Consider the following 22,717-nt stretch of genomic DNA (forward strand, 5'->3'; position numbering starts at 1 on the left):
ATCTGGCCTTCGGGAGCCCAAAAGCCCACTCCACTGGGCACCGTGTTCTACCATGGGCCTCATTGAAGGGGACTTCTCTTGGCATTGTTGGATTGCTCAGCGGGGCCAACAACCATGGCCAGTGGGGATACTCTGAATCACCTAGATTGGAGACACACAGAGGTGCATTTAGGAATCAGACATATACAGAAGATGCCACAATACATCAAACACACAAAGGTTCTGGAATATCTCACTCACCTACAAGCCAGGCCCTTTCCGGTTGTGGTTGTGACATCAACAGTGGTATGGTGCTGTTTTGCATTACGTAGGAGTCCTGGGCAGATCCTGAGAATTTTTCACAGATGTTTGAGATGTAGAAATCCGTTAGACATGCCACTTGCACATTGATGGAATGGAAGTTCTTTCTGTTCCTATCCACCTGTTCACAGACTTGCAGTGGGACTGGGCCAATACGTGTACCATCAATAGCTACAACCACACGTGGGATGTTACCTATGGCATAAAAGTTTCCCTTCACTGTGGCCAAATCCTGATGTCTAGGGGACTGAATGTAGCTATCCATGTGTCTCAGAAGTGCTGACAGCACATCTCATAGCACCATACTAAACATCAGTTGGGACATTCTACCAGATATAGCCACTGTGTACTGAAATTAACCAGTGGCCAAGAAGTGCAGTGTGGCCATCAATTTCACTGTTGATGTTAGAGCTGTGGGATAGGTCTGACGAGAATGCGAGGCTCTAACAGGACTCATAGATCCTCTATTTCTCCCTATTGAGACAAAACTTCCTGATGATGACTCTGTTTTCCATTGTCATTAGGTCTGGAAAAGAGTCCACACTCACACATACCAAGATATAGCCAACAGTCATGTGACTTAAAAGTAGTGCTTATGTGAGCAGTGTACAGCATGCATATATGACAGTGGACATACATAGCAAGTCCTAGTATGAGGAAAGTGGATGAGAAGGCTGCTCTTGGGCGGATGACAATATAGCCACAGTGAGCACTGTTGTGTGAGAGTCCATAACAGCCAGCACACAGCATTAAGCATTACATACAAAGACCAGATTCATACGTGTGACATACTGATGGATAGGATGCATTGCCATTATGATAATTTCCACCTATCTGCCCCAACTGGACAACATGTGAGTCTGTACCAGCACAGTGAACATCATATTTACTCACATCATCTGGGGAGCACCGTCATTTTGTGGAGTCTGCATCGCACACATTACCACCTTCACCCCCAGGGTACACAGCGCCATAGTACTCATGTGCTGATGAACACTCATGTACAACACTGACGTGTGCTCAGTGGAATAGGACTCTGAAAGGACTCATACACCAGGTGAGATGTACTAATTGAAAATTGTTTGGGGAAATCACGGTCGGGTCCACATTGAATGTGGTAATGAGGACTGACATGGTGGGGGCCTCATCTGACTGATGTGACTTACAGGATCACCGACCAACGGTGGTTGCAAACCGCACGGTAGGTGGGTGCATCTGCGGCAGTCACAGCCATTGGCTGTCTTTGCAAAATGCAGCCGCCTATGTGGATACCAGACATCACCAAGGGACAGCCTTCTTCTGCAACTGCCAGATGATTTGAACTGCGTGGTAGGCGTGGTCAGCCTCAACAGTCACAGCCATAGGCTGCAATAGAAAAATACAAATGCTGCGGTCCAATGCCATGTACACCAAAGTCCGCCTATGTGGCCCAGATATACCTTGCATTTTTGGAAAGTTTTCACTTGCCACCAGACACTGCTAATTGTTTTACCCCCCCATCACCTGCAGCTGTTTGTGAGCAGTTATGACACATGTTATGGGGAGAGGGCCCATCCCTTTGCTCAACAGGAGCTGGAAACTCTGGTTGACAAGGTCCTTTCCCTCTATGGCTCAACAGAGGCAACTGTAAGTGTCTTGCATACTCACTGCACTCTGCATCACTAATTACCTTCTGCATCTATTGGCTACATGTGCCTCTGAGTGTAAGCATTAGGCTAATTGCATAGATTGCATGGCCCTTACACAAAGCACACATGTGAAGGCCTATAGCCCCAGGACTTTGTGGAGAGGAGGCCACCATTGGAATGTGTGAAGTTGGTTAATTCCATATCTGTCACAGGCATATCTTGATTGATCACCCTAGTTAATGGTGGCTACATTGTCTTGGACACACAAATCATGGTTTATGTGTGTTGGTCTGTACAGGCATCTCATCATGAGGCAGCTCTGCATACTGTAATAAGTAATCTAGGATGATGTTAGCCAATTGTTCAGTTACACTGTGCACTCAGCCCATATCAGACTTTGAAGAACTGTTGTCTGGAATGTATAAACAACTCAAATACACCTTCAGAGTGCAATTTAGCCATATGTTCACATATGGGATGGGCAGAGGATTAAGTATTGGTTAGGAGTGGAGGAATTCAGAGGTACTTTTGGGATAATCAGCCACAGCCTCAGGGAACAAGCGCTGACTGTGGTAGGAGAAGTTCTGCAAATAGTCATGTTCCTGTCGCCCAGCTGCCCCTTTGATGTTCCTGACAACAGTATTAGCTAACCCTATCTACCTTATTAGCTGTTAAGTGTCTAAAATGAGGGATGGTGACTGAGGTAAATGCCCTTACCTGATTCTTTTTACATTGATCCACAATGTCAATGTGTATCTGTCACTAATGACCGTCCCTCGACTCAGACTGGTCTGTTGACAGGTAATTTGGTTTTGCCTGCACAGTGCTCAGAAGGGGCATACATCCCCCCTCCTCTTTTTCTGTGCTGTTCATTGGTTCCTGTGCGTGCCACTTACCATTTCTCCATTTCTATTGGTTATAGCATATTTTTCTGCACTTACCAATGCTTTTTCCCCCGCTGCTTCTCTTATCAGTTTTCCGTAGCCGAAATACTGTTAACATCCGCTTTGGTGGAACTATTTTTTCATAAAGTTTAGCCTCTTTTTGCTTTTTTGTCTTGCAGCAGATTTACATAGCAATTTATCACCCGGAGAGATTAAGTGATTTGCCCAGAATCACAGGGCATTGTGGCGCCGAGACTCGAATTGGGATCACAGCTCTGACCATTGTGCCACATCCTTTACACTCCCTTGTTACTTGTCAGGGAGCACTTTCCTTCGTCCCAGACGATTATTGATAAAAACAGGTTTTTCATTCATTGCATAGGCAAAACCCAATGCATTACCAATGATTGTATTCCATTTCAGAGCTCTGGACGAAGCACACACTACCTAGTACCCCCAGGGCACACTGTACATTTTTCAGTCACGCATATTCTGGAGACCAACATCACCCAAAACAAAAGCTGTTAGGGCGCAACCATTCTAAGATGGCTGCCAATCTACATAGGCACTCAAGGCTGTCCTGTAGTTGGTAATGTATGCATATGTTTACATGTGGTACCTTGAAGTGGTCGTTTTGTGGTCAGGTATGTCCCACTTCCACTTCAACATCCTTCCAAGTGTTCATGAAACACATGACGTACAAGCCAGACTTTACCATTGAGGGCTGTCAGCACTGTGGGGCTACTTTTATAGTCTCATTTCTACGTTAGTGACAGAAACTCCATTTGTGCCCTGTTGAGCACTTCTGGAAGCATTCCGCTTTCTTGCTCCCATCTCTTCTCCTGCTACCAGCACCCGGGACACAGCTGCAAGGGTTGAAGCATTGCTGATATTCTACCATTTCCTGCTACATGAACCTGCCCCACCACTTTAGTTATGCCCGCTTCGACCACCAAATCATGCATTCCTTCTTTCAGTCATCCTCCTGTTTACTCTGCTCTTGATCTTGTCACTGCTCCCCCCCTAAAAGTGCAGCATCAAGACCACCCACGCCCCCTATACAACCCCAATTTTTCTTCATTGATGCATTTATTGGGTGGGCTGCCTTTGTGCACCTCAGTTCTGCATGCCTGTGTCTTATCCTTATTGTAATAATATCAGGGTGTCTACTGTACTAGTGTTTGAATGCAACAGTGCAGTTCCTTTTTAAGACACCAGCCATGTCCTTCATTCTTGCTCTGCTGTTTCTTTTACAGATTTATATTGTTATAAATGTTGGGTCTAACAATTTTTTTCATACCTGTGTATTTACTCTCTCAAGTGTTGCACTACTGGGGCTAATCTGGTAAAATCGCCTGCATATAGAAAATACACTTTTTGCTGTTTCGGCATGTGAAACATTTGGGGTACGCACACAGTCGAAAGTGCCCTGAAGTGGTGGAAAGACTACTTGTTTGGGGCTATAGAAGTCTTATGACAATCCTGCTCCCCCTGTCCATCAAGTGCGCTTCACACAACATATAAGCAAGGTATCAGGTAAAATACCAAATCCTCATCTCTAACTGCCAAACCAGCACAACTCTGCTCAAGCAAACATCCCGGGGAGACAGTGTTGCAAAGCAAGGAGGTAACCAGACTTGAGCCACGCCTGCTGCCTACCTCACTTGCAGCAGCATGGCGTGCTTCTCCCTCTGCGGGCCCATTGTTCTATAGCTCCATTCTCTTTCACTTAATTTGTTTGTTTCTAACTCTCCTTTGTGGCATGTTTTTCACTGTTTTCAGATCTGGTTGTTTTTGTATCTCTCTTTGGTATCTCTGGTATTCGTTTGCGGCCAAACAAACGTACACAAGTTCCTTTACACCTCTATCCCTGGTCCTCTGTTTCTTTCTCCTACCTACATATACCACTTCGCTTTCCTACCCCACCCACATTCTGCTACTCTGCTTCGTTGAAGCCCACATGGTTACCTTATCTGATCGTTTACAACTAACAATGAAGCCTCCCATAACTAATGCATATACACACTTTACTGAATTGCTAATATAAACCTTACTTGAGTTCACGTGGAGGTACTTTCTTTGACCTTCACACTGTTTTCAATTGTTATTATGATATATACTCCATTTCACAGTTTCCGTCATGCGCTATTCCATTACACATTTGTATTCCCATTTGTTTCTTAACTTGGTTGCCACTCTTTCTTTACAATTTGTCTTTGCCTCATACTTGCGGTTTGCTTCCGTGGAACTTATATTAACACTCACAGTCCAGTTACATTTACCTTCACCCCCTTCCTGCTCATTCATTCCTTCGAAGGCAAAAGTACCTTTGCTATCACTTTACTTCCGAGTTTTTAGGACTTCTGGATTAGTGATTGCATTGATGTTTCAGCTCTGTTCAAACTACTATTGCATTTATTTTGAACCCAAATTACACATTTCCATTTTTTTTAATTAAAGTTCTCCAGTCCTTTGTAAGTTTTGGTTACCCCTAAAAACCATTTTACTCTCTTTTTCTCGTTCTGCTCCCCTGTATATTGATGCCTGCTTGTTGCCCTTACTCCTTCTTACCCCTCCCTGCCTGTTATTATTTTTCCGTTGCACCATAAATACATTGCAAAAAAAAGTGTGTCCCACAATTTGGATCTTTTTGCATACAACATTCAAGTTTAAACAAAATTTGAAAGAAGGGACATCCTTTTTAGGTTTCACCTGCACAGCCTTTGCGCTGTGCTTGCGAAATCGATTGTATTCAATATATATCTTAAAAGGGGCTTACATCCCGCCCCTTGCTTCCTGTTCTTGCCACTTTCTTATTTCCCCTTCTATTGGCTGTAGTATTTTATTTTCTGTTGTTCATCCTGTGTTGGCTTTTATCAGTTTCCTTACTCTGAAGTACTCCTTTTCCTTCGCAGAACTTCTTTTACTTAGGAAAGAGCACACGCCATCTGCACTCCCGCACTCCTCCCAATCCCAGTTATTTATTTATAACTCAGCATGCACTCTTAAGAAAGTGCATGCCTCAGCAGTCCCTCTCCCCCGCTCTCCGTGGTATCAAGCAGTTCTGTTATTTACTTCTTAGCATGCACTCTACAGCCCTGCACACTTCGCTCTTTGTGGTGAGCAGTAGTAGATGTCCGGGTCAGAGTGGTAAAGTGGGCACTTGGTCAATTGCCGAGGGGCCGGCATTGAAGTTCCGGCTGTGGGCTGCTTTTTTGGCAGCCTGGGGGGGCAGATTTGGGCTGTGTCTGGTGTGTGCAGATGTCGCCAGCGGCCCAGTGGGGCCCTGAGAGGCCTTTCTGGAGGCAGATGGGCGGCCAGTACCTCCTTTTTATCAACCAGCAGAGGTGTTGCTCCCTTTCTCTTGCTGGGCCTGCCAATTAATGTGTGCATACTGGGCGGGGGCAGGGGGACTAAGCAGAAGTGGCCTAATTTGTTTTCAGGTGTTTATAAAACTTCACGGAAGCAGAGTTTGGCGAAAAGACAATATGCAAATGTGCATTTTTTTTGCGTCACCTGCATATAGTAGTTTGAGTACCCTCTTTCCAGCTAATAGGGATGCCTCAGGACCTTTCCGTCAGGTAGTCCACTACGTCTAAGGGACCAAAAAGTAAGGGTGCTAGCAAACACCCTTGCCGGTTGTATTTTTCAACCTGGAAAGGATTTTGTACATCCCCACCTGGGAATTACCTAACACTAGCCATGTTACCGGCCTGGAGAGCCTTTATAGCCATTACCAGAGAGATAGCAACTCCTAAATCTACTAGGGATCACCACAGCTTCTCTCTATCAACTAAATGGAAAGCTGTTTCAGGTCTACAGATATTAGATAAAGTGATGACTTCCTAACAACCGTAAATGTATAGGAAATCATATATAGTCTGAGAGCCTGGTTGATGGTCCCTATTCATTGCCGGAAGCCGGCTTGCACTTCCGTCAAGATCTTATGGGCATCCACCCAACCCTGGATTCAGTTGAGCAGGATTTCCTCTAAAACAGTGCCTGCCCCATTCAGGAGGGAGATCGGGAGGTAATTGGATGGACTAGCCCAATCGCCCTTCTTGTAGATCGGCACAATAATAGTTGAGCGTCATGAGGGGGGGGTATGGCATTGCCCGCAAACACTGAGTTGAACACAGTGGGGCTGATTACAATGCCGGTATGACCGAGTGTCCAAACGCCGTGTCCGCAGGACAATTCTGAACGCCAAGGCCCTGAACTAATTCCCACCCTAGTACGATACATGCAATGCAAATCTCCGACCGCTGCCGTCAGAAAGGTCTCTGCATGGTCAGTGGCTGTCTGCACTGTGCTCCAACCACTGAGCAGATTACAATGAGTCGTACTAGAGATCAGAATCTGCAGTCAAACAACAGCGATTGACCGCCAAGCTGCTGCTACCGCAAGCATCACAACTGTGTCCATACTAAGTAACAAAAAAAAGTACACAACTGATGGTCATTGCTCAGGTGGTTACGCCTACATTGCAAAGTATAAAACATGCCCCATCCCTGACCATGATCCTTTGCCACTACACTGCAGTGCAGCCCCACACACTACGTTGTTGGAGAAAGAGAGAGAAGGTAACCATCACTTCTCCACACTGCCCCCCCCACACACACCCCAGACACATTTGTTCACACATCATTCATTTCTCTTCTAATCAATATCCATTTAGCATCACCCACACCATCACACTCACATTTTCACTTTTCAAATGGCACACAAAAAAAGATAACATTTTTCTGACAACGAGTTGTCAGTGATGGTGGATGAAATTATTCGGGTAGAGCCACATTTGTTTGGATCCTACGTCCAACAAACCTCTGTTCAAAGGAAGAATGAAATATGCGACAGGGTCATCAAAAAGGTCAATACTGTTGGTATAATCCTGCGCACAAAGGAGGACATCAGGAAGAGGTGATATGACCTGAAGCTCAGGGTCAAGTGCCTAGTCAACAGTCACCACATGGCGGCTCAGAAGACTGGCGGTGGGCCTTTCGGTCCACCATTAGGCCTCACAGCCTGGGAGGAGAAGATACTTGCCATCCTGCACACTAAGGACTTGACTGGAATACCTGTGGGACTGGATTCTGGTAAGTAACACCTTTCTAACTGGCACGACATATCAATGTACAATTCGCACATAACTCACCTTTGCTATCGTCCATCAAATCCAATGTCCCATATGGATTAGCTAAAGTATAAGAGATGTGTTTAAGACTGTAGTCCTGCACATGATTCCCAATATATCCACCTTCATTACATCCCACACATGGGAATGCCGTCTGCAAGTGTTTTCACTTCAAATCATCATCATTGGAACCATAGATTGTTCCAATGTACAACAGTATGTGCCAACACAGAATTCTCAACCGAAATGTAACAAAATGCAGTATTGCCATAATGTAACTGATTAGACTGCAAGTACTACCAGGTCCTGTTGCCTGAACACCTAACAAGATGCCCTCCTCTCCTTTCCCCATAGCCACTTGGCAGCCATGTCACTATTAAACTTCACCTCACAGGTAGGTAACCATTTTACAAGTGTGATCTGGTAGAGAGAGACATGACTGCAACTACCATCAGGCCCTGTTTTCTGACCACCTAACAAGATGTATTACAGTCGGTTCCCCATAGCCACTTGGCAGCCATGTCACTACTCAGCTTCACCTTGCAAGTAGGTAGCCATTTTACATGTGTGGGCTGGGAGAGGGAGTCAGGACTGCAACTACCATCAGGCCCTGTTGCCTGAACACCTAACAAGAGGTACTCCTCTCCTTTACCCATAGCTACTTGGCAGCCATCTCAACACTGATCCCCATGTCCAACAGACTGCAAATATTACACGCGCACCTCTACTCAGACACATCTCCTACTGCTGAGCCTGAAATCCACCAGGTCCCCGAAAATTAAAAGAAAAACAACATGACAGTCAATGAAGCATGTAACAGAAATATCATTAATGCTCGAAGGCCACAAGACCTACATGGCTGGTGAGCCATTGGCAATGAACAGCACACATGATAACCAGTGCAAATGTACAACACATATGTCAATAGGCTTGTATTGGACACACCTAGTAGTTTGAGCTTAACAATGCCCAAGTGACATCTACAATGTTCTTGCATGAAGTCATTGGGGGATGCCATGTCCATCCCAATTGTCAGCATGAAGTGAAGCACCTCACCTAATGATAATGCCATACACCCTTCATGTAATGGAAGTCAAACAAATCCTTGCTAAACTGTGAAATACAATGACCGCAGTTCTTAATGTCACCCTCCAGCCCTTTTGTCCCTTACATGCCTCTACTCACTGTGTAACAAAGGATGTGGAATGTACATACTGGACATACAACTATGACATTCTACTCTATCGCAACAGGTGGATCACGCACAACATCTGCTGGGACGCAACATGACGACCAGAGTCCTGCTCCACCCCAGGGTCAGGACTCCAGTGATACTGAAGCTCCGGCACATATGGACGTGGAGGACCCACCTGACCCTTCTGGACAGCCTAGGCAGACAGAACCAGTGAGTCTCACTGAGCTCACGACCACACTTCCCACCTCTGCTGCAACACTTCAGCTGGCCACTGCCCCAACAACCTGTAGACCTAGCTCCAGCACCAACAACATCTGCACCCCAGTCCCTGCTCAGGAGGTGAGCACTAACACCAGTCTCACTGAGGATGGAGAGGACAGTGGGAGGGAGCAGCCTGAGTAAGGGCCACTGGACCATGGGGGCAGGGGTGGTGGGAGGGTCACTGGGAGCCAGAAAAGTGAGGCCACTGGTGCCACTGAAGACAAGGCTAACATTGCCCATGTCAATGGGCATATGAAGCAACCAAGGGCAGATGGGTCAGGTACTTGAGGAACTGGGGGAAATGAAACAGCTGCAGCGGTCCATGGACCATTGTTTGAATACCTAAATTCACAATATGGGCCATCTCATTGGGGTGCTGAGGGACATCCACACCACCTTCTGCAGGGCTTTTTCCTGACATCTACATATTCCTGTGGCCAAGCTACATCTTGGCAATCGACATTAGCGGCTGCCACGGGAATGGAAGCCCCGGCAGAGGATGAGTCCTCCGACACCTCAGATCCTCTAGCAGTAGATCCCCCTTGCAAACGTAAGCTGGGACGTCCCAGAAAAATGCAGGAGATTCGGGTGGCAAGGCACTGACCCAAACCAGGAAGAAAAGCCAACTCTGATGTCTCCTTTGTGGGCAACATATTGACTTTGTTGACTATTCCTGTCCACATTTCAGTTCTGATGGGAAGAGGTTGTCGGACTGTGGACTTCAGACAATGGGGCTACAACTAAAATGATTTCATCCACCACCGCTCAAAACTTTATCCATGTGTGCTCACCATTGCACTGCAAATGTTCCATAAATAATTCACAAATTGCTCTTCAATAAATGCACTTTTTACACATCCAGTTGCTCTTGTTATATCATTCACATCTGTCAAACAATTAAGTAAATACCTTGAGTATCACCAAATGTGAGTAGAGACACATTTTGTATGCAGGGACTTGTCAAATTAGTGAAATGTCCACATGAGTATACCACACATATCAACTAACACACACATTGAAGTGTACAGTCTCAACACATCTTTATTACTGTGTTCAAACCTTTGGTGGTCATGATGTTGTCCACAGAGTAAATTGATACATCTGTGAAATGATCACTGTCAATAACCACATATGTCATGGTCAGACCTAAAAAACAGGTCAGGAGAGGATACATCAGACAATGCTAAAAATCAGTAGTAAGGTTACAAATGTGTCAGGGAATCGGCTAGTGCCCCATTGACTAACCCACAATGGGAATCCCACACCATACATCACTAGGTACCACAACAGTGGATCACTACAGTAACTGAGTACAGGTACAGTCCAAACAAGTGTAGCAACATCTGGTGGAATGTCACAAACATGTGCCTGTGGTGTTCAACAAGCTCTGTGGCATAAGATGATGACACACATGAACACCTATATCCAGCTCATAGACAATGAGTACCAAGTCGATGTGAAGATCGACGAACATGTGCTGGGCAAACGACCACATTGTGTAGTTCAACATAATGCCACACAAATTGCCAAAGGATCACCGCACGACAGGGCTGAAAGTCCATCGTGTAATAGCAACTGACCATCCTATCGCTATGTAAGATGCCTTGCTACCAGAGTCATACACCAAAAGTCTGTGCCAGACATTCCTAGGTATATCTCATGTCGAATTTGCACTGCAAAACAGCACCTCACAACTGCTGATGTCACTAGCCTGAAATGTCCAAATGATGAGGAAAGCGCGAAGCTACATACAACTGGAAAAAAGTCAAATATCAGGTAGGAAAATCATACAAAGGACAATAATCCCAGTCTACATCAGCAGTATATGGTATATAGATAAAATAAAATTGCACAAATCAACATCATGTGCATTTGTGAAGAGCTCCTCCAAAGACAGACCAGCACAGAGTCACCCACAACTGTACACATCAGTCAACGAACAATTACACTCTAACAGCTGCACAACCACAGTAACTGTCACAGTCATTACATTTGACAGCATACTTACACTCAAGAAAAAAAGTTGTTGATGAGCTCGAGATGCATTTCAACTCCTTCTCTTCGCCACTATTATCATCACTGCTTATTTCAGGGTCCTCACCCGGAGAGTCCTGCTGGTCTCCATCATCTGCGATCAGAGGGATGTTCCTGCGAAATGTGAGATTGTGGAGCGTGCAGCAGGCAATGGTGATCTGACACACCTTCCTGGGTGAGTAGAGCAGGGCTCCTCTAGACTTGTCCAGACATCAGAATCCTGCCTTCGGGAGCCCAAAAGCCCACTCCACTGGGCACCGTGTTCTACCATGGGCCTCATTGAAGGGGACTTCTCTTGGCATTGTTGGATTGCTCAGCGGGGCCAACAACCATGGACAGTGGGGATACTCTGAATCACCTAGATTGGAGACACACAGAGGTGCATTTAGGAATCAGACATATATAGAAGATGCCACAATACATCAAACACACAAAGGTTCTGGAATATCTCACTCACCTACAAGCCAGGCCCTTTCCGGTTGTAGTTGTGACATCAACAGTGGTATAGTGCTGTTTTGCATTACGTAGGAGTCCTGGACAGATCCTGAGAATTTTTCACAGACGCTTGACATGTAGAAATCCGCTAGACATGCCACTTGCACATTGATGGAATGGAAGCTCTTTCTGTTCCTATCCACCTGTTCATGGACTTGCAGTGGGACTGGGCCAATACGTGTACCATCAATAGCTACAACCACATGTGGGATGTTACCTATGGCATAAAAGTTTCCCTTCACTGTGGCCAAATCCTGATGTCTAGGGGACTGAATGTAGCTATCCATGTGTCTCAGAAGGGCTGACAGCACATCTCATAGCACCATACTAAATATCAGTTGGGACATTCTACCAGATATAGACACAGTGTACTGAAATTAACCAGTGGCCAAGAAGTGCAGTGTGGCCATCAATTTCACTGTTGATGTTAGAGCTGTGGGATAGGTCTGACGAGAATGCGAGGCTCTAACAGGACTCATAGATCCTCTATTGTCTCCCTATTGAGACAAAACTTCCTGATGACGACTCTGTTTTCCATTGTCATTAGGTCTGGAAAAGAGTCCACACTCACACATACCAAGATATAGCCAACAGTCATGTGACTTCAAAGTAGTGCTTATGTGAGCAGTGTACAGCATGCATATATGACAGTGGACATACATAGCAAGTCCTAGTATGAGGAAAGTGGAAGAGAAGGCTGCTCTTGTGCGGATGAAAATATAGCCACAGTGAGCACTGTTGTGTGAGAGTCCATTACAGCCAGCACACAGCATTAAGCATTACATACACAGACCAGATTCATACGTGTGACATACTGATGGATAGGATGCACTGCCATTATGATAATTTCCACCTATCTGCCCCAACTGGACAACATTTGAGTCTGTAACAGCACAGTGAACATCATATTTACTCACATCATCTGGGGAGGACCGTCATTTTGTGGAGTCTGCATCGCACACATTACCACCTTCACCGCCAGGGTACCCAGCGCCATAGTACTCATGTGTTGATGAACACTCATGTACAACACTGACGTGTGCTCAGTGGAATAGGACTCTTTAAGGACTCATACACCAGGTGAGATGTACTAATTGAAAATTGTTTGGGGAAATCACTGTCGGGTCCACATTGAATGTGGTAATGGGGACTGACATGGTGGGGGCCTCATCTGACTGATGTGACTTACAGGATCACTGACCAACGGTGGTTGCAAACCGCGCGGTAGGTGGGTACATCTGCGGCAGTCACAGCCATTGGCTGTCTTTGCAAAATGCAGCCGCCTATGTGGATACCAGACATCACCAATGGGACAGCCTTCTTCTGCAACTGCCAGATGATTTGAACTGCGTGGTAGGCGTGGTCAGCCTCAACAGTCACAGCCATAGGCTGCAATAGAAAAATACAAATGCTGTGGTCCAATGCCATGTACACCGCCTATGTGGCCCATATATACCTTGCATTGTTGGAAAGTTTTCACTTGCCACCAGACACTGCTAATTGTTTTACCCCCCATCACCTGCAGCTGTTTGTGAGCAGTTATGACACATGTTATGGGGAGAGGGCCCATCCCTTTGCTCAAGAGGAGCTGGAAACTCTGGTTGACAAGATCCTTCCCATCTATGGCTCAACAGAGGCAACTGTAAGTGTCTTGAATACTAACTGTACTCTGCACCACTACTTACCTTCTGCATCTATTGGCTACATGTGCCTCTGAGTGTAAGCATTAGGCTAATTGCATAGATTGCATGGCCCTTACACAAAGCACACATGTGAAGGCCTATAGCCCCAGGACTTTGTGGAGAGGAGGCCACCACTGGAATGTGTGAAGTTGGTTAATTCCGTATCTGTCACAGGCATATCTTCATTGATCACCCTAGTTAATGGTGGCTACATTGTCTTGGACACACAAATCATGGTTTATGTGCGTTGGTCTGTACAGGCATCTCATCATGAGGCAGCTCTGCATACTGTAATAAGTAATCTAGGATGATGTTAGCCAATTGTTCAGTTACACTGTGCACTAAGCCTATATCAGACTTTGAAGAACTGTTGACTGAAGTGTATAAACAACTCACATACACCTTCAGAGTGCAATTTAGCCATATGTTCACATATGGGATGGGCAGAGGATTAAGTATTGGTTAGGAGTGGAGGAATTCAGAGGTACTTTTGGGATAATCAGCCACAGCGTCAGGTGGTAGGAGAAGTTCTGCAAATAGTCATGTTCATGTCGCCCAACTGCCCCTTTGATGATCCTGACAACAGTATTAGGTAACCCTGTCTACCTTATTAGCTGTTAAGTGTCTAAAATGAGGGATGGTGACTGAGGTAAATGCCCTTACCTGATTCTTTTGACATTGATCCACAATGTCAATGTGTGTCTGTCACTAATGACCGTCCCTCGTAACAGACAGGACTGTTGACAGGTAATTTGGTTTTGCCTGCACAGTGCTCAGAAAGGGGAATACATCCCCCCTCCTCTTTTTCCGGGCTGTTCATTGGTTCCTGTGCGTGCCACTTACCATTTCTCCATCTCTATTGGTTGTAGCATATTTTTCTGCACTTACCAATACTTTTCCCCCGCTGCCTCTCTTATCAGTTTTCCGTAGCCGAAATACTGTTAACATCCGCGTTGGTGGAACTATTTTTTCATAAAGTTTAGCCTCTTTTTGCTTTTTTGTCTTGCAGCAGATTTACATAGCAATTTATCACCCGGAGAGATTAAGTGATTTGCCCAGAATCACAGGGCATTGTGGCGCCGGGACTCAAATTGGGATCACAGCTCTGACCGTTGTGCCACATCCTTTACACTCCCTTGTTACTTGTCAGGGAGCACTTTCCTTCGTCCCAGATTATTATTGATGAAAACAGGTTTTTATTCATTGCATTGGCAAAACCCAATGCATTACCAATGCTTGTATTCCATTTCAGGGCTCTGGACGAAGCACACACTACCTAGTACCCCCAGGGCACAACGTACATTTTTCAGTCACGTATATTCTGGAGACCAACATCACCCAAAACAATAGCTGTTAGGGCGCTACCATTCTAAGATAAAAACCAAAGGAAATGATGGACGGAGTGTTGAACATTGCAAGCACTCACCCCCAGTCAACTGATCTGGGTTTAATCCATCACCGTTCTTTAGCCCACTCTGCCACCCCAGTTCAGACATGGCCATATGCAAATCAGTCTAACCCTGTGCCTCATGGGAACAGTCCAGCCCGAACTGCCAAGCCATGTCTTCCCTGGACCAGAAACAAGCTTCCTAGGACCGGTTTCTGGCATTTCAGCCGTCTTCAGCCAGGCTTGCTTGAATCCAGTGGCAAAGTGAGCAAGGGACTCACGTCTGAGCATACCCTGCCAACTTATGGCGAACAAAGCAAAAACCAAAGGAAATGATGGACGGAGTGTTGAACATTGCAAGCACTCACCCCCAGTCAACTGATCTGGGTTTAATCCATCACCGTTCTTTAGCCCACTCTGCCACCCCAGTTCAGACATGGCCATATGCAAATCAGTCTAACCCTGTGCCTCATGGGAACAGTCCAGCCCGAACTGCCAAGCCATGTCTTCCCTGGACCAGAAACAAGCTTCCTAGGACCGGTTTCTGGCATTTCAGCCGTCTTCAGCCAGGCTTGCCGGTCCTAGGATGCTTGTTTCCAGTCCAGGGAGGACCTGGCTTGGCAGTTCGGGCTGGACTGTTCCCATGGGGCACAGGGTCAAGACTGATTTGCATATGGCTGGGTTCAAACTGGAATGGCATGGTGAGCAAAAAAACGATGGATTTAGGCCCAGATCTCTGTACTGGGGTGAATGTATGACTTTGTTCTGCATTCTGTCCATCAATTGTTGTTTTTGCACCATTCTAAGATGGCTGCCAATCTACATAGGCACTCAAGGCTGTCCTGTAGTTGGTAATGTATGCATATGTTTACATGTGGTACCTTGAAGTTGTCGTTTTGTGGTCAGGAATGTCCCACTTCCACTTCAACATCCTGCCAAGTGTTCATGAAACACATGATGTACAAGCCTTACTTTAACATTGAGGGCTGTCAGCACTGTGGGGCTACTTTTATAGTCTCATTTCTACGTCAGTGACAGAAACTCCATTTGTGCCCTGTTGAGCACTTCTGGAAGCATTCCGCTTTTTTGCTCCCATCTCTTCTGCTGCTACCAGCACCGGGACACAGCTGCAAGGGTTGAAGCATTGCCGATATTCTACCATTTCCTGCCACATGAACCTGCCCCACCACTTTAGTTATGTCCGCTTCGACCACCAAATCATGCATCCCTTCTTTCAGTCATCCTCCTGTTTACTCCGCTCTTGATCTTGTCACTGCTCCCCCCCTAAAAGTGCAGCATCAAGACCACCCACCCCCCATACAACCCCACTTTTTCTTTATTGATGCATTTATTGGGTGGGCTGCCTTTGTGCACCTCAGTTCTGCATGTCTGTGTCTTATCCTTATTGTAATAATCTCAGGTTGTCTATTGTACTAGTGTTTGAATGCAACAGTGCAGTTCCTTTTTAAGCCGCCAGCCATGTCCTTCATTCTTGCTCTGCTGTTTTTTTTACAGATTTATATTCTTATAAATGTTGGGTCTAACAATTTTTTTCATACCTGTGTATTTACTCTCTCAAGTGTTGCACTACTGGGGCTAATCTGGTAAAATCGCCTGCATATAGAAAATACACTTTTTCCTGTTTCAGCGTGTGAAACATTTGGGGTACGCACACAGTCGAAAGTGCCCTGAAGTGGTGGAAAGACTACTTGTTTGGGGCTATAGAAGTCTTATGACTATACTGCTCCCCCTGTCCATCAAGGGCGCTTCACACAACATATAAGCATGGTATCAGGTAAAATACCAAATCCTCATCTCTAACTGCCAAACCAGCACAACTCTGCTCAAGCAAAGATCCCGGGGAGACAGTGTTGCAAAGCAAGGAGGTAACCAGACTTGAGCCACGCCTGCTGCCTACCTCACTTGCAGCAGCATGGCGTGCTTCTCCCTCAGTGGGCCCATTGTTCTACAGCTCCATTCTCTTTCAGTTAATTTGTTTGTTTCTAACTCTCCTTTGTGGCATGGTTTTTCACTGTTTTCAGCTCTGGGTTTTTTGTATCTCTCTTTGGTATCTCTGGTATTCGTTTGCAGCCAAACAAACGTTCACAAGTTCCTTTACACCTCTATCCCTGGTCCTCTGTTTCTTTCTCCTACCTACATATACCACTTCGCTTTCCTACCCCACCCACATTCTGCGACTCTGCTTCGTTGAAGCCCACATGGTTACCTTATCTGATCGTTTACAACTAACAATGAAGCCTCCCATAACTAATGCATATACACACATTACTGAATTGCTAATATAAACCTTACATGAGTTCACGTGGAGGTATTTTCTTTGACCTTCACACTGTTTTCAATTGTTATTATGATATATACTCCATTTCACAGTTTCCGTCATGCGCTATTCCATAACACATTCGCATTCCCATTTGTTTCTTAACTTGGTTGCCACTCTTTCTTTACAATTTGTCTTTGCCTCATACTTGCGGTTTGCTTCCATGGAACTTATATTAACACTCACAGTCCAGTTATATTTACCTTCACCCCCTTCCTGCTCATTCATTCTTTCGAAGGCAAAAGTACCTTTGCTTTCACTTTACTTGCGAGTCTTTAGGACTTCTGGATTAGTGATTGCATTGATGTTTCAGCTCTGTTCCCACTACTATTGCATCTGTTTTGAACCCAAATTACACATTTCCATTGTTTTGTATTAACTTTCTCCAGTCATTTGTAAGTTTTGGTTACCCCTAAAAACCACTTTACTCTCTTTTTCTCGCTCTGCTCCCCTGTATGTTGATGCCTGCTTGTTGCCCTTACTCCTTCTTACCCCTCCCTGCCTGTTATTCTTTTTCCGTTGCACCATAAATACATTGCAAAAAAAAGTGTGTCCCACAATTTGGATCTTTTTGCATACAACATTCAAGTTTAAACAAAATTTGAAAGAAGGGACATCCTTTTTAGGTTTCACCTGCACAGCCTTTGCGCTGTGCTTGCGAAATCGATTGTATTCAATATATATCTTAAAAGGGGCTTACATTCCGCCCCTTGCTTCCTGTTCTTGCCACTTTCTTATCTCCCCTTCTATTGGCTGTAGTATTTTATTTTCTGTTGTTCATCCTGTGTTGGCTTTTATCAGTTTCCTTACTCTGATGTACTCCTTTTCCTTCGCAGAACTTCTTTTACTTAGGAAAGAGCACACGCCATCTGCACTCCCGCACTCCTCCCAATCTCGGTTATTTATTTATTTCCCAGCATGCACTCTTAAGAAAGTGCATGCCTCAGCAGTCCCTCTACCCCGCTCTCCGTGGTATCAAGCAGTTCTGTTATTTACTTCTTAGCTTGCACTCTACAGCCCTGCACCCTCCGCTCTTTGTGGTGAGCAGTAGTAGATGTCCGGGTCAGAGTGGTAAAGTGGGCACTTGGTCAATTGCCGAGGGGCCGGCATTGAAGTTCCGGCTGTGGGCTGCTTTTTTGGCAGCCTTGGGGGGGGCAGATTTGGGCTGTGTCTGGTGTGTGCAGATGTCGCCAGCGACCCAGTGGGGCCCTGAGAGGCCTTTCTGGAGGCAGATGGGCGGCCAGTACCTCCTTTTTATCAACCAGCAGAGGTGTTGCTCCCTTTCTCTTGCTGGGCCTGTCAATTAATGTGTGCATACTGAGCGGGGGCAGGGGGACTAAGCAGAAGTGGCCTAATTTGTTTTCAGGTGTTTATAAAACTTCACGGAAGGAGAGATTGGCGGAAAGGCAATATGCAAATGTGCGCCACTTTTTTTAGCGTGCCCGGGCTGATTTGTAATCCCAACCCAACACTGGTAGCCGTACCTTGCTGCTTTAGGGTGCACACAAGTACTGGTGCAACGTTTGTCACAGGCATAAATGAGGGACTAGTTGGCACATCGGCTGCAGGGCTGTCGAACACCGTTAAAACTGGATCGAACATAACAAAGAAAGGGGTGATCCTGTAGTCAGTTTTCTAACTTCCCATGCACGTCTCGCGAGCACATGCAGCACCCAAGCCTGTGCCCAGCAGCAGGGCTGGGCCATGGTGCATGCTGAGTTGGATTCCTGTCCCCGGGCCAGCCGTGCAATCTGCCTACGCCTTTCTGCAAGCACCGGAGACCGTTCTTCTGCTTTCGTCACGTGGTGAGTACTAATCATTTCATTTACCAATAACCTTTGGCATTATCCCCGGTGCAGGACGTTGTGTTGGAGCAGGACCCCGTGTCTCTTGCCATCATCTTGTGTACGTGGATAATTACTATATGCATGACCGGCTGCTTTTCCAGCCACTCATTCTTCCCTTCAGAAAGTCTTCTCTCGACCATCGTTGATCGGAGATAGCTTGAAGAGGACCTTTCTCTTGCACTCTCGTGATCTGTAGCTTGTTATGTGTACACTTTGAAAGTAATGAGGTTTCTAGATGGCACGCGATCATCAGGGACACCATGTTCTGGTCCTCAGCTTGTGTTTAATAAACACAATGCATAGTGCCATCATCTGCAACTTACCCCCACCCACAGTCTGAGCTTGCATGAATAAATAAATACACAAGACAAGTTTTGTTCTGGGAAAATATTGCTGCAGGTTTATTCCATACAAAGTATGCAATATGGTGGGTTATCTTACGGGCGATCCAAGGGCGGGCAGCTGTACCAACCTATTATTGCCCCCGCCCGCCTGATGAACCAGCACTGTGGGACACCTAGACAGTGCTACACCTTTGGTGATCCTCTTCCGGATCACGTGGCACGTTGGTCTCTTATTACTCACGCCCTTTTTGGGAAGGAGCGTAGCAGGGGAAACCCCCAGTTGGTCAGGCCCCCAACCGCCAGAAGGACAGCACATTTCACACATGCGAACGCTCCTTTCCAGGCCTCCTGGAAATCTAAGGGAAGAGATCCCTCCCTAATGGTGATAGATGAACTCTATATCACAATAGGCCTTGACGTTAGCCTGGATCAGCTAGTGTCTGATGAAACCAAAGAACCTTCTGGCCTGTGAACCTGTGCCAAGAACTATTCACTCTCCTGCGGGAAAGTTCCACTGCCTCACATGACCTAGCCCCATGCCGACTCTGGGCGGGATGAATTCAGACACCAAGGCTCACATTGCCCCATCTATTTTCTGATCCCACCTAGCTGCCGTCCAACTAGCACCATGTGTGCCTGAACCCCTGTGTCCCCCATCTATGGGACAGCAGCCCACTTGTTAGGTAACCGCTTCCACCCCCGCCTGCCTACTTTGGCTATTAGGGTGAGAAGGATTATACTTAACATTTGCACAGTCCCTTTGCTTCTTAAATCATAACACACAGGAATGTTCATAACTAGAAGTATGTGACAATAAGCAAGGGTGCCCTCCTGCCCTTGCCATTCATCCTTTATTCCTTATGGGGATTCCGCTAGCTCAGTTCCCTCTGTGGTGAAACCCCCTAGGCATACCAGCTAAGAGAATCTGTCTAATTTAATACAGTGCGCACTGAGCGATATGGTGCCTAACATTAAGGATTGACTAAGTTCTACCTAACCCCCATCCTAGAATATTCCCGAAAAGGGGGGCCGGGGCGTTCACACTACCCACCCTTGGGCAACCCCATAGGGGGAACATTACCTGCTCCGTTAAATTTTAATCATTGTTGATCACTGGATGTGCCAAATGTTCTTTTACATAGTAGCCTTTTGTGCTTAATACCTTGTTTCCCTCTTTCTTGGGACAGCAGCCCACTCTGAAACTTCTAGCGTCCCCACCCAGCATGGCTAATATGGCTGACCGTGCGGGGCTTTTGAGCTTAACTACAGCAGCTGGTCAGCTACCCTTGGTTCTGAGGTGCACTTACTTCGCCCCTTTGACCAGACAATTGTACAGACCCCTTTGTTTGCTAAACCTTGGTAACACCTTATTGGTGTCGATTCTGATTTGAAACAATATATGTATTGTGCCCACTATTGGTGACACCTCACCCTTTCGTGTAGTGACCATTTACGCAATGCACCCGCTTGCTTAACTGCCATCGGATCACAGATGCCAGGACCTGCTAACTATCTCTGACCCTGGAAGCTTAAACCCGCAAAAGCGTCGGAATCCCAGAGTCCCAGTTTCATGTTAGCTGCAGTACACCTTCAGTGGATCTGCTGGGAGATACCACAAACCACATTGGTCATGAGAACCTTAAGAAGTACCCAATTTTCACCGGGACATACCTCTAAATGAGACTGGCTCCACACAGCAGTAAGGCCAGAGACACACATATTAAACCTATTTACTGGTTTTTGCCACTTGGCACCCTTCTGGTTGAAACTGTTTTTGTGCAGCGCGCATGCCCCCCAGGGCATGATGTCGCTGAATAACCGATGCATGTTCTCCACTTGCTGACATTATGTATCGCTAACTGCCCTACTTGGATTGATGGAATGCTGAATGCTTCCTAAGGACTGTATACTTACTGCCCCAACCCAGTTTGATCCCAAAACTTTGGGACAACCTTGGTAACCATGCCCTTCATGGTACAACTACCCCAGCATTGACTATCAACGTATTTGGGACACAGGTCACAGAAAATGCACCTTCCGGTTCTAGCCCAAAAGACGGATAACCCAGGGGGCAGACAAGTCTGTGGGCACCAGAGGGGAACAATATGTGCAAGTAACTGCCCTTGTCTGAATATCGGGAATGCCAAATGCTCTAAAAATACTTTGTCGTCATTTGTGCTCTAACACCGTGTTTGCCAAACTTTTTTGCACCACAGTTTACTTGTTAGATGACAACTACCACACCCGCCTGCTGCCCTGGCTAAGGCGCGGGTGAATATGTCTTAACTGAGGCGACCTGTAACCTGCTCTTGTTAGCAGTAGGCACATTAGCTGGATCGACCAGACATAGCAAGACGCGACGAGATTGCGGGCCCCACTCAACTAAAATGAAACATAGCCCATCAGGGGCCGAGGCCTTGCCTTTGCCCTCTGGGTGTGACCTGGCCTGCCAAGACAGGACGTCAATACACCAAGAAACCCCTGATGCCAAAGCAGAAGCCTGGCCATTGAGCTTTAGCTCCCTCCCTAGCCAGAACTGCCCATACTTGCAGCGCTCAATCCCACCCGGATCATACTTGTTTGCCCAGTCCAGGTTAGTCTAGGTGAATGTTACCTCTCAGCCCTGCATGGGACCTACTTCACCCTCAAGGAAATGCCTCTTCTCATGAATTTGAACGATGCAAGATTGAACTGGCGGCTACCATTGCTACTCACGCCTGCATATACTAAGCCCAGAACAGGCCACACTCGCTCTGTAATCCCTTGGATTCTTGCCTGGAATTCCTTATATCCAGCTATACCAATGGATAGTGGCTCCTACTTTATCAGGATGACCCGCAAGACACAGCAAACCTGCAGAGACCAGGTGGGGCTGCTAACCCGCCCCAAACTCTGCGGAAACAACAGCCTGCGCAGGCTTACGACAAACCTCTGCAAATCTTACCAACCAACAAAACTATCCCCAGTACCCCAGGGGCCATGCCACCAATCCTTGGCCTGAAACTATGCCCAGGTCCCGAACTGGCCCCGAACTCCATGTTGTTCTGCAATGAAGCGACTGCAAGATCTATGATGAGTTGCTTGTAAGTTACAACCTAGTTCAACACTCCGCAAAATTACAACTTTATCGCAGTGTTGCATGACTATGGGCAACCTGTCAAAGTCCCAAAAACAACTAAGAATTCGAA

The 22,717-nt window shown here is 46.2% G+C and overlaps 1 long non-coding RNA gene across 1 annotated transcript in view; it reads left to right on the plus strand.

Annotated features, from left to right (window-relative positions):
* The first annotated feature begins 18,576 nt into the window (after positions 1 to 18,576).
* The window catches only part of LOC146805165 (uncharacterized), a 36,682-nt gene continuing 32,541 nt past the window's right edge, over positions 18,577 to 22,717 (plus strand). The window contains exon 1 of the long non-coding RNA XR_014967433.1: positions 18,577 to 19,143. This is a non-coding gene — a long non-coding RNA (uncharacterized LOC146805165). The remainder of the gene's footprint in view (positions 19,144 to 22,717) is intronic.

Source organism: Triturus cristatus, chromosome 8, assembly GCF_964204655.1.
Source record: "Triturus cristatus chromosome 8, aTriCri1.1, whole genome shotgun sequence".
In the NCBI taxonomy this organism is placed as follows: domain Eukaryota; kingdom Metazoa; phylum Chordata; class Amphibia; order Caudata; family Salamandridae; genus Triturus; species Triturus cristatus.